This window comes from Passer domesticus, chromosome 11 (assembly GCF_036417665.1).
Source record: "Passer domesticus isolate bPasDom1 chromosome 11, bPasDom1.hap1, whole genome shotgun sequence".
Lineage (NCBI taxonomy): Eukaryota > Metazoa > Chordata > Aves > Passeriformes > Passeridae > Passer > Passer domesticus.
The window spans coordinates 15,962,507-15,974,716 of record NC_087484.1 but is presented as its reverse complement, the minus strand read 5'-3'; the positions used below and the strand labels follow the sequence as shown (position 1 = coordinate 15,974,716).

The window sequence follows — 12,210 nt, the reverse complement described above, 5'->3', positions numbered from 1 at the left end:
GAGAAATCTGTAATCTGGGAACAGATGGTCGGAGCGAGTGAGAGAAAGAGAGACAGAGAGAGATGCTGTCTGGAAGACTGCAGAGTTTTTCACTCAGAGGAGATGAAAGAGGAATGAACAAACCCACCACAGCATGCCAAAATCATGAAAATATAGAAGAATGTCAGTCCTGAAGGTCAATCCTTTAGAATTCACCAACTGTCTCTGTACCATATGTGCATATCAACACACCAAAGAGAGCCCACCATCCTGTTGCACAGAGCTGGAGGTGGCTTACACAGCCAAAAACTGTGGAATCATGGACCTCCCATTTAGAAAAATGACACACTGTAATCTAAGCATACAGTCTGAGCAGAATCTGAAAAAATGTATAGCAACTCCTGCTCTGGATTTATTACAAAATTTCATTGCAATAGGCCAGAACTGGAAAATTCACATCCTAGTCATCAAGCACTTCCTTTGTGGGATATGCTTGGATCTGAGACTTTCTCAGCAACTTGAGGAATGTAGTCCAAGCCTGGCTTTGGAGTCCAAGTGCCTCTGGTGACACCTGCCATCAGGACAAGTCCATCCTTCCCAAACAGTTACATGAAACTGACTATTGCTACCAAAAGGCAGCATTGCATTACTCCCAAATAAAATGAATTGGATCTAACCCGGCCAAAAATCTTATTCAGCCTTCTTGACAGTGGGGTTTTGGTTATCAGCAGACTATCCAAAGGTACTGGGTGCTGCCCTGCTCATGTGAGCACCCACCTTGTTGGTCTGAGAGCTTGGATCTCCAGGTGGGAGTTCTGATGGCCTGAGGTGCTGCAGTTTTCCCAGGAACAGGAGCACATCCAGCCAACACAAGCAAGTATCACACTGTAGCTGTCACAGCACAGAAGTTGACAAAGTAGAGAACCCTGGCTGAGGGACTAAGAGGAGTCCCACGTTAGCAGAATCCCAGTGATCCCTGTTTGCCCTGGCATACACCCCTGCCATGACCCCCAGACAGTTTAGTGCAGTTCTGCCCCATCCCCACAGCTGCCATCCCATCGTTAGCCACAGAGGAGACACACCCCAAAAAATAAACCTCAAATAAAAAGCCACAACCACACCAAGCCCCATGTTCCCAAAGACATCGCTCAGGACATTTCATCCAGAATGCAAATGAAAAATCTCCTGAATGAAAAGGCAGGACCCCAGAGATGCAGTGACAGTGCAGCCACAGCCCCTTGGCATGGCAGGGCTGTGTGGAGCAGGCCAGGAAGGGCATCAGAGGGATCAGCCAGTGACATTTTGCTCCCAGAATGACAATATGCAACAGGTACTTAGGGAAAGAAGGACCTATTGACAAAATCCTCCAGGCCTGTGGATTACACACTGCAGGGACTCTCAGTGTGAGCCCTTCTCAAAGCTGCTCACATAAAACCTGCCTGCAGGAAAAGGAGGAGAATCAGGACACTCCCCTGGGTGAACTACTGGATGAAATCAGTGGTATTTTCCTCACATAAAACTGATTTGAAAAGATAATCAAGCCCTAATCGAACAGGATGTTTTCACCAGAAAGGTGAGGAGTTGCAATCTCACCAAGTGGTTGTTGGAATGAGACTGAACTTCTAGTCCTTTCAGCCTACAACCAAAATCAAATGAAGCTGATTTTAAGAACACTTCGGTTTTTAGCCAGCATAAGATTTTACATTTGGGTGCTATCCAGTACTTCAGTTTTTCACAAGAAATCCATATTGTCAGATATAGACAAGCAACCCTGTATTTTACTATTTATTCTTCCAGCAATGTGTCAGTCAATTTGCAGAACTAATTTCCAAAGAGGACCAAACATTTTTTGCCTCTCAATAAAAATTAGTGACTTCAGCAGAACATTCAAAGGCAAAATTGCTCTTCCCTCTACTCTTTCTGTCTTGGTGAATGGCAGCAGAGGCAGAGCAGAATAGCAAGATCCAGAATGAAACATGTTGCCAATGGAGTGAAAAAATCCATTCTTTGACAGTAACAAAGTGATCTATCATACCTCATGCCTAAACTATAGAAGACAGCATCCTTTTGGTCAGTCTCAGTTATTAAAAGTACTTGCTTCAAGCCAGAAAAAGCTGGCTAAGACACTCTGGAATAGTATAAAGCATCTTACAGGAGAAATGAAATACAATATCTCATTGTGCAATACAAAACAAAGGCTTTGGCTACAACTTTATGCATTTGCCAATTCAATTATGCAGATGGTAATCCTGCAAACATGCAAAAAGAGCAAACATGAACTTAAAAGCCCAGAACAAGCATCTTTGCTCTCCTCTCACTTGCAATTTTTTACCCTTCTGAGGCAGGATTAATGAATATTGCATGGGTATTACAAAGGCTGAGTACCTTTCTTTTCCTTCTCCATAGCTGTAGAAGTTGTTCCTTCTAGTGCTGTCTTTAAGGAAGGTGTTTCCTAGAGTCTCGAAGGCTAGTAAGAGTACAGGGAAGGTTTTTTTTACACATAGTCAAGCAGTTTTACGCAGTGTAACAGATCTCTTGCAAGAAGTTTAAGGCCCTGCACAACATCCTGAATACAGCACATGGTGCTCAACGTAAAAAACGTATTTGTTGTCTTCTGCCTGGGAGAACAGAGATTCTGAAGCTTCACAGAAGCCACAGCTTTCAGAAAATGAGAAAATTAATTTGAGTTTTACATCTTGAGGGTGTTTATATCTTAAGAGTATTTACATACCTCTTTAGTGTCTTCCACTATCCCCTAAATTCTTTAGGCCCTTAATTCAGACAACTGAGTGGTGTTCACCCTCCACCTGCAAGTGATGGATGTCTGCAAGAGAAACCAGTCACACGACAGAACAATGCAGAGAAATGGTTGATTTAGAGGCACTGCAGTGTTCTTGGTACTTTGGATTGCAGCCATCTGAGTATTGCATACTGCACAGAAGTGAAACAACAGCAACAAGCTCTAATAAACAAAGCCCTAAATAAATTTAAAAAAGCACAAGGAAGCAGAAGAGTTATTCTCAGCTAAAGCCGAGCAGCAAGGTCCAGTGTGTGCTGGGATGAGCAGATGACTTGGATCCAGGAAAAGAACTTAGAAAGCACAAAAGGACCTCACAGTAACTCTTTATGTGCTATTTCAATTTGACAGACACTTTTCCTGTAGCCTGAGTGAAATCCATGAAGAGTGGACATGAATGTGTCATCAAGGATGTGACAAGATTCCTTAAGGAATACACAGGACAGAGGGGAATGAGGACAGCCCTCCAAGCAGCCTGCAGGTGCAAAAACAAAGCCAGACCTGGTCTGGTGCCACTTGCAAAGAGTTTGTACCTGCCAGCACAGACAGAGGGCCAGGAGACAGCCCTGCTACAGAAGATGAATGTGCTATCAGCCTGAAAGCAGATGGGACATTTACTGTTTTTAAGTTGGCCACTGGTACAAAAGCCAACAGGTTTCAATTATGTGAATGAAAAAGCACTAGGAGTAGATAAGGAAAAGGCAGTCTTTTTATGGTGTGGCTTTGGTGTATCCTCCATCCTGACAGGAAAAACAAAGGCATCTCATCATCTCATACCACTGTTGTGAGGCAGGTGGAACATATTTTGGAATAGCATAAGGATTGAAAAATGGCCTAGGAAGTCTGCCATAGGATCACAGAAATTTAGTAGGAGTACAAGATGGAGTTGAATGAGCTCAGACTGTAGTAGGGACTATGTTGCATACAGGTAATACCTTATAAAATAAGGGCCTTGTTACCTTTGTAAAATCATGGCTATAGCTCCCTTCACACCCAAATCTTCTGAGGTGCAAGTGACACAAAGGCAATTCTTCTAAGGGTCTACAGTAGCACTACAAAACATGGCGCACATAGAGGCCAAAAAATACAATTAAAACTCTTAGTACTTTCACAACCCTTAAGCTAAAATACAACCTAATAGATATAAATTGTGCAGGAATTAATAGATCACACCTGGGTAACCTCTCAGACACTGCATGATTTAATCTGCCAGTGCAACTTTGGTAGTGATTCTGATAGATACTAATGTAGGTATAATGACAGCAACTGAAGCTCTTCCCCTCTGGTGCCAGTTCAGCACACACAAACCTCCTGCAAGAACAGACACACTTGTTGAGATCAATAGTCATTGTTTATAAGTTACTTGGCTCTGAGTATGCCAGTTCTTGGAAAGGTCCTGGTGAGCCTGGAATCTGTAAATGGTTTTTTTATTGGTGCTGATGATAGGGATGAGCTAAATTACATAAGTTGGAATTGCTTTTAACATTATTCAAGGGGAATGTTTCCAAAGAGCCCAGTGTTGCAAAAGCCAACAGTAATTTATGCCTCTTCCAAAACATTTGCCATTTCAGAGAACTCCAAGCTGCCTCTGTTTAAAGTGCAACCGTTTCTTTTAAGAGAAAAGAACCTGTGTTCAGTGTTGAGCAACACCTGGGGTTTCCAAACGTGCTCAGTGCCTTACAAGGTCAAGACCTAAGCAGTTTTTTCTGCATTTGGAAATTAACACTAAGACCAGAGAACCAAACTTCTGCCCAGATTTCATTTAGTGTATGCTTGCACTGAAAGCCACACTAAATCCATCAACAAAACAATTTATTTCTTTACTGCACCCTCTTTTTTGAATGGCACAAGTTCCTCAGAGGCTCAGCCACGAAACAAGTGTTCTGGGTGCTGCATAAACATGGGACACCATGGCCATCCCAGCTAAAAGAAACATTTTGTACACACCTCCAAGAAGAATCAAAACAGATCATCATAAGCAAACAGGTGATCATAGATTCATGTCCTCAGCAATCACACACTGAGTTAAAGGAGAAAGTGCCATGAGTAGGTGCTGGGTTTCATGGGGTGCTACAAGGGGTTTCAAACCTTTATGGAACAAGGGCCTATATTTTTTACCTAAATTCATGTAATTTAAGTCAATATAATCCAGAAGAGATTTAATTCACCACACTGCTGTGGAAAAACTTCAAGTATAAATACTCATTTCAGCAACAGGAATTGCCTCATACTTAGCAAAAGCCACCATTTGTAACAGTTTGAACAAAGATGCATTTCTCAAATTTCCTGATTTTACATATTCCCAAAAGCTGACGATAATAATTTCTTACTCAGACATGATCCATTACTCCCCAGATTACAACTGTTCCTATCAATAGTGCATGGTACCTGTTTGCTGGAACGTGCCAAAATTATCTTGGTAATTTATTTAATATGTAAGGTCTGAGCTGCCCAAAAATATATTTATCAAAGTGAGACTTACTTAAAAACAAAGGGAATTTTCTTATCTGCTCCCTCCCATTCCTATTCCATGGGTATTGTGAAACTGCTTCTGCCACAGCCAGAACAACTCACCACTTGCCTTGGTGAAAAGTATGCCACAGACATTGCTCCAATTTCTAAAGTCACATGCCAGCTTCTCCCCTAGGCCAAAGTTTTGGGGGTTTCTGTTTATGGGTTAAGATTTATTCCCATCCCCTTTCTGAAAGCCCTCAAAGGCACACCTTAAAATACAGTGGGTGAAGAGATCTGCATGTTCATGTCTCAGGACAGAAAAGAACATCTCCTGCTCACAGCCCCAAAGGATGCACTCATGTTTGGTTGCCACACTGCACAGCAGCAGCAGTACAGGTGAGTCCCAGCAGGGCAGATTTCACAGGGCCTGTGGAATCAGTCTCATGTAGGGCAACTTTTGAAAAATAGAGAGGCATATTGACAAAGCCATTTAGAACACAGTTAAGCACATTGAGTCTTTCTAGGAATATTCCTCTGACTTTATTTGTATTTATGAAATTGCCATGAGTGTCTTTGATCCTAAAAACCTGTTGTTTGTAGCCAAAATAACAGTGTGACATCTAGTTTATCTCCACCCCCCTTACAGTCCCATGAAAAGGGAGTGGGATTCTTCTTGTGCTCAGAGGAGAACTGGGTGAGACCCAGGGTAATTCAGTGTCTGAGCACACCCAGCCTCTGGCATCCCTGCAGAGCCAGCAAGAGCCATGGCTCTGAAAAGAGGTGTTTAACCCAAGGGATGGGACCTGCCACAGTCACTTGCTATCTTGCAGAGACTGTGGCTCCCATTCAAAGCATGACAGTCTCTATCCCAAAACTGATTCAGCCCAAAGAAAGGAAGAGTTTTAACAACTCCAATGGTGCCAGGATTGCACAGAAGGCTCCAACAAGTTCTTTGTTATTATTATTTTATTTCTATAGCTCAACAATGCCCACTGTGGGAATATACAGAGACCTATTCTGATTTCACCTACACTACCAAAAGTCAAAGAAGAAAACTGTCAGTGCAACATAAACTGGCAGAACTGATAATTGTACTAACATGGCAATAATTTTATACCCAGGTAGCACATCAAAGGTCCAGCCAAGACTGAGGCCCTGTCAGCTTGGCATTATACAAACATCACCCGAGACAATCCTTGTCCAGGCAAGCTTACAAACCAAACAGACAAAACAGGCTATGTGTAATAGGGAAAACAAAACCACAAGAGAATTAAATGTCTGGCCAAGGGTTACACCAGCCAGTCAATGGCAAAGACAGAAATAGAATCCAAGTTTCTTGGTCTACTACTTGTGGCAATGGGAACTATGTGGCCCATCAAGAGCCTGATTAGTCCACATTTGGCAAGACCTACTACAAGTCCTTCATTAATATTTAGAGACATCATTTGTTCTCTGCTCTATTTTGCTTGCTTTCTTTCTTCTCAAAATAGAAACTTTTTCTTTGGAGGAAACTGGAAGGAGCTCCTTTGTATGAATGGGGGAAGTAATGACTGCTACGGGATGTAGCAGATGGATAAATAACTCCCCCCAAAGCAATAAACAAAAACTTCTTCTTTGCAAAATATTATTCCTCTCAATGTTCATAATTGTAACTGTCAGTTACCAAAATTAGGATGGAAGCTACTGTATTTTTAATTGTTGCATATTGAAAGCATGTAGAGCTAAACAGTGCCTATTAGTCCACTCAAACAGATGTTATCTAAGTCAATAGATAGTTTTGAAAACAAGAGCCCATATTTAGACTCCAAATTTCTTTTTTTAGGCACTTGCTTGATTCCCAGGTGGTGGCTTAGGGTAGGGAGGACCATGGATAATGAGCATCGATTGCCAGCTGAACATTAAACTCCTAGACTAGAGCCCACCCACATGCACACAACTCCCATTAGGGGCCCATATGTGGGGCTTTGAAAAGCACTCACCATCCATTTAACTCTTCCTCCCTTCCCACTGGGCTTCTGTAATTTGAGGTGTCAGACCAGACTGATCCCTTCTGCAATCACACCTGAAAGAGATTGCCAAATAACACAGAAGCAACAAAATGAGCTCTCTCTATCCACTACTTGAGAACATGTCAAATCTCACAGTATTGCTTTTCAAATATTATACACATTAGTCTAATTAGTATCTGACAAATATTTCCTTTATTTACAGCTAATTTCTTGAATAAACCCATTTGCATTGCACAGGAATTGAAAAATCAGCCCCCTTTCCCCTATATTCTATTATGTTAAACAAAACTTCTACATCTTCTGGTTTCCAGTCATTTATGGTAAATGAGATTTGAATTCCAGACTCTGGGGTGCAGCCATTTAGGATATGCAGCTTTGCAAAACATTTTCCACAATGAAATCTCCAATGATTTGAAAGTACTCCACATTAACCTAAAGCAATTTATTAGTGCAAAACCCTCTAAACTACTGACATATCTGGTCAAATTAAAACATTATAAACCTGATGGTGGGATTATAGTTATTATGCTGTGGTGAGAACTACATTTGGAGAAGATGCTTTTACTATCAGCAGTGTTCCTTACTGTGCAAAAATGAAATTACAAATGCTTTCAAAAGAAAGAGGTGCCAGCTCAATGCACAGCTTTCGTGCAGTACAGGGTTGAGATTTGGGGTAGCCTTGTTTGTGTGGAAAAACACAAGAAATGTCGATGAGCTATCTTGGAAAAGAACTAACAGAATGTGATTTGCAGAATTGGGTCCTTTTAACCTGAAAATATAAGTGCTACTTCTACAGCTGTATCGTTATAGACCAGAATCTTCATGAAGGAATATCACATTCTATCTTTTGTAGAGGAGTCCAAAAGTACTATTAGTTTGTGAAAATTAAGATATCTGAGATTTGTGCAGCCAACAGCTTCCTGCTACCCAAAACAAAAAAGTTTCACATGCCAGATGATGCAAGGAATTCAAGCTACTGCAAATTGGCTGAGCCACAGTAACTGTGTGGATATATTCACCAGCCTACTGCAAATGTTTGATTCAATTTAACTTATCCTGCTATTAAAGAGGGTTATCCAAATTTTTATTATCTTGCCTTTGCTGCTACTACTTAAAACATACAGAAATAAATATTGTAACTTGGATGATGCATTTTGTCAATCTGCAGAACCTAAATTCATTTTTAATTCCATTTCTGATCCTGTGTTTATATATAGGTGTCACACATCAACAACAAGTTGATAGAAGTCCCTAGTTACAAACTCTGGAAGATTTTTTTAATCTAAATACAGAAATGCAAACAGATTCTACTGTAGCTTCAGCTCATATCTGATGCTTAACAAGTCTTGTATTTCCCACAGAGCTGAAAGCAAATCCCTTATTACTTGAAAGAACTTAAACACATTTCACTTTCTCAGAAGCTATCTATTTCCTGTCACTATTTCTGATATTGCTGCCTTTGCTGGCTAATGCATTCTGCGATGGTACTTTAGAGAAGATTGCTTATTTAATTTTTTTTTTAGGGGTTTCCCTCACAAAGAAACATCCTTGTGTCTTTCAGAGACGAGACTGTTCTGATTTACCTGTAAATACCTTTGCATCTGTAACAAAACCAGGCCTTTTTCAGTGCAGAACTCAGGATTGCAGTGGGTGCAGCACAGGATGTGCCCACAGGGAACACGTGACCATACCATCCCCACTGCTTTTTGCCCATGTTCTCATGCTATCAGAGGCACAAAAGGAGGCAGTAGCTGAAAATTGATCCTTAAGATTGGCATCACTGTCAATTCTCAACACAGCAGGGTAGGAGGTTCACAGGGTTTGTTGTATAGAGAGTGTAGCCATACACACTTGAAATTTTGTTGTGTTTTCCAAACGTTTCATAAGTCACAAGCTATGAAGCAACTTTCTACCCTTCTGAAAAATCCATTTATACAAATTTCCACAAATTTCAGTCTATTCAAGGCTTCAAGTCTCTTCAAGGACTTCCTAGTGGGAGAAAAAAGGTGCAGACCTTATTAGCTATGTCTCAAAAGTTTTACCTTCTCTCTGTCTCTTGTTCAATAAAGTATGTCAGGCCCTAGAGGTTAGGGTTTTTCCATGTCTATCAGAACTGAATTCTGCACATAACAGGCAAAGGAGTATTGGATGAAACATCACTGAAACCAACAGCATATCAGCATAAGAGAGTCAAAATGAAATCTTACTGTGCAAGAGCACATTCCTGCACGTGAAGCCTAAGATGAATGGCTGTTTGGACTTAAAGATACCCTTCCGTGGGCCAGCCTCAGTACATGGCCACAGAGAGGTTGTGCCACTTTCTTCTTGTAGTACAGCTGCTGTGGTACAGCAACTCATCCCAAAGTCAGCATCAACATTGCCAAGATGCTTCCAGACCCTAAACCAAAATTTTAAGTTCTGAAGCCTGAGGGTAAGAAGTCTCAAGCCATAGCCATGGTCAAAATCAAAGGAATAAACCCTTGATTTGAAAGGAACATGGAACAAAGCACTGCATATTCATGCATTTTTTTATATCCCACTAAATTAACAACTCACTGTAACTGGGTTAGACAACACTTGGACAAATTCTGCAGTTCTTCAGCTCAACCAATCTGTTCTGAAACCAGAAGGACTTTTTCATTAATGTCCATCCAGTTTCCCTGCTCTTTGAGGGGAAAGAGCGAGCAAGGTTTCCTCAGAACTACAAAAGGACAGCAAATCATCTGAGGGACCCCCTGGTCTTTAGGTAGATCTTCAAAAATACTAGAAGACACCCTCACTTTTTTCATGGTGTCTGCAGACCATTATAAACAAGGGGGAAAAGAATTACTCCTCTCCACATTATCAGACTTCTTCAGCTAAGACAAATATTTTGTGTGCTGCCCTATTGCACAAATCAGCCATGCTATAATTAGCAGCTGTGAAGAATCAACTCCACAGCTGTTATCAGATCCATCTCTACTTTCCAAAGGGGTTTATTATATGACTTGGAAAAATATGGACATGTAGGAATTCTGAACAAGTTATTTCAACTCAATGGGAAAAAATCAATCTGATAAGAATACCACAGTTGAGACCTTTGCAATACTTAGCTGTAGCAGGCCCAGTTTACAGCATCTAAGTATTAATTCTAAAGAAAATAAAATCCTTGCTGCTTTAAAAGTTTCACTCCATCATTTACTGATGCTTTAACATGATTTTGACTGAACACAATCAGTGATTTTTTTTTTTTCTTGAAAGTACTTTGAAAAACTACACTGGCAGTAATATTTGCAAATACTATTTCAACAACTTCCAAAGGCAAGGAATTTCCTCATTAGTGCACCTGAAGTCACTGGCTGGCTGGTGTGAAAGCAGAAGGTGGGAAAGCTCTGAACTCTTTTTGTGCCAAGACAGTGCAGTGGCTGCTACACAACACAACTGGGGACCACTGAAGCAGGGCTTGCTTGGGTCTTCTGGGCCTTGGGCAGAAATATAAATGCTCAATGCCTGTGATCCCTGCAGTTATCCTTATGAGCTGCGTTTCCAGTCTGGCTCAGCCCAAAGAAAATGTGGCAAACAAGCAGTTAAGAACAATCAATTTTAGACCAAAGTCCCCAACTCCACACTGTCAGAATCAGAGCTTTTCCAAGCTTACAAATTTCATCATTCATTTCACCCAGGAATTGACAGTGTGTTAAGGAAGTTACAAGACCAAATAAAGGGAGAAGAAAAAGTAAGAGCAGAAAACACCTGTCTTTGCAGCTGGTCACCAGGCAGACCTTTAAAGTGCTGCCTGCTGGGGAACAGGGATGGTCTCATGTTACACTGAGGCTTCAGCAAAGGATGGAGTTTGCAGAAAGGAATCCTGCAACTAGAAGATGTGAGGCTTGGGCTTTAGCCAAAAACAATGGAGAGCAACATTAAATGAAAAGTTCCATAAGTTCAAACGCATTCAATCACCGAACAACACACAGCTTTGTGGTTTGAAAGAATTTAAAAAAGAAATTTAAATCATCACTGCAGAGCTACCAGTTGTTTCTAATTTTGAAGAATGATCACTATTTTACCCTTAACTACCACCAAATGCTTCCCAGAGTGACCATAGTCACCCATAAACAGACTGAATGTCTTCATATAGGAAGAGCAGACCAAACCTGATAAAAGCCAATATGCTACTTTGAAAATTGCTTTACTGCCTGAAGCAGAATTTCATCTTTCATAGGCGAAATCGACCCTAATAAGTGGCACCAGTTTTGCTTTAAGTCACATCCTTAGAAGCTCATTGACTGCAATTGAGAAGTCATTGAAGAAGAGTGATTCCAAAAGATTAGAAGAGAAATATACATAATGGTATTAAAGTAGACATTTAGAGGGCATAATCTTAAGACTATAAATGTTGTAACAGACAGCAGTAGAATACAATTTTAAAAAAAATAGAAGTTGGGCTGAAAATCCCGAAGCACTGAAATCTGCATAGTTTTACTCCTGAAGTGAAACAGTGGAAAAATGAGGACAGGACTACAAAATATCTAAGAACAAATGATCAAAGCACTACATAACCAGGGACAAAAATACATATTAGAAGCCAAAATGCCCTTTTTTATATAGTCTCAATAATACTGAATGCTATAAAGGGATAAAGGCATTAACAGGTGCTTAAGGAGCAGATCTGTAGTGACCTGCATTTTCAGCAGTGACCTCTAATTTCAGTTTCGTAGTACAAGACAAAGAAGAATCTCTTTTTCTGAGGGATCTGAAATACCTTTAAGCTCTGCCTGATTTTGGTAGGAAATAAGAGGACAGTAACCTTCCCTGATGAGGAAGAGAGAAGGGTGTATATTGCCTGCAAAATGTTGCTAAGAAATGAAGAGTTGGAATCACAATTTCAGGGATATAACATTAAGGATTGATGAAAGAGGTATTTAAATGCTACAATATTTGAAAATTAACTTCTTGAATGAAGCAGAGTTTGAAAAAATAGTAAATATT

General features: G+C 40.5%; 1 protein-coding gene across 1 annotated transcript in view; it reads right to left on the bottom strand.

The window, feature by feature from the left end:
- The window catches only part of LOC135278570 (uncharacterized), a 230,648-nt gene that overhangs the window by 25,634 nt on the left and 192,804 nt on the right, over positions 1 to 12,210 (bottom strand). The window contains exon 8 of the mRNA XM_064385146.1: positions 7,210 to 7,292. The gene's annotated coding sequence lies outside the window, so the exon portion shown is untranslated. The remainder of the gene's footprint in view (positions 1 to 7,209; positions 7,293 to 12,210) is intronic.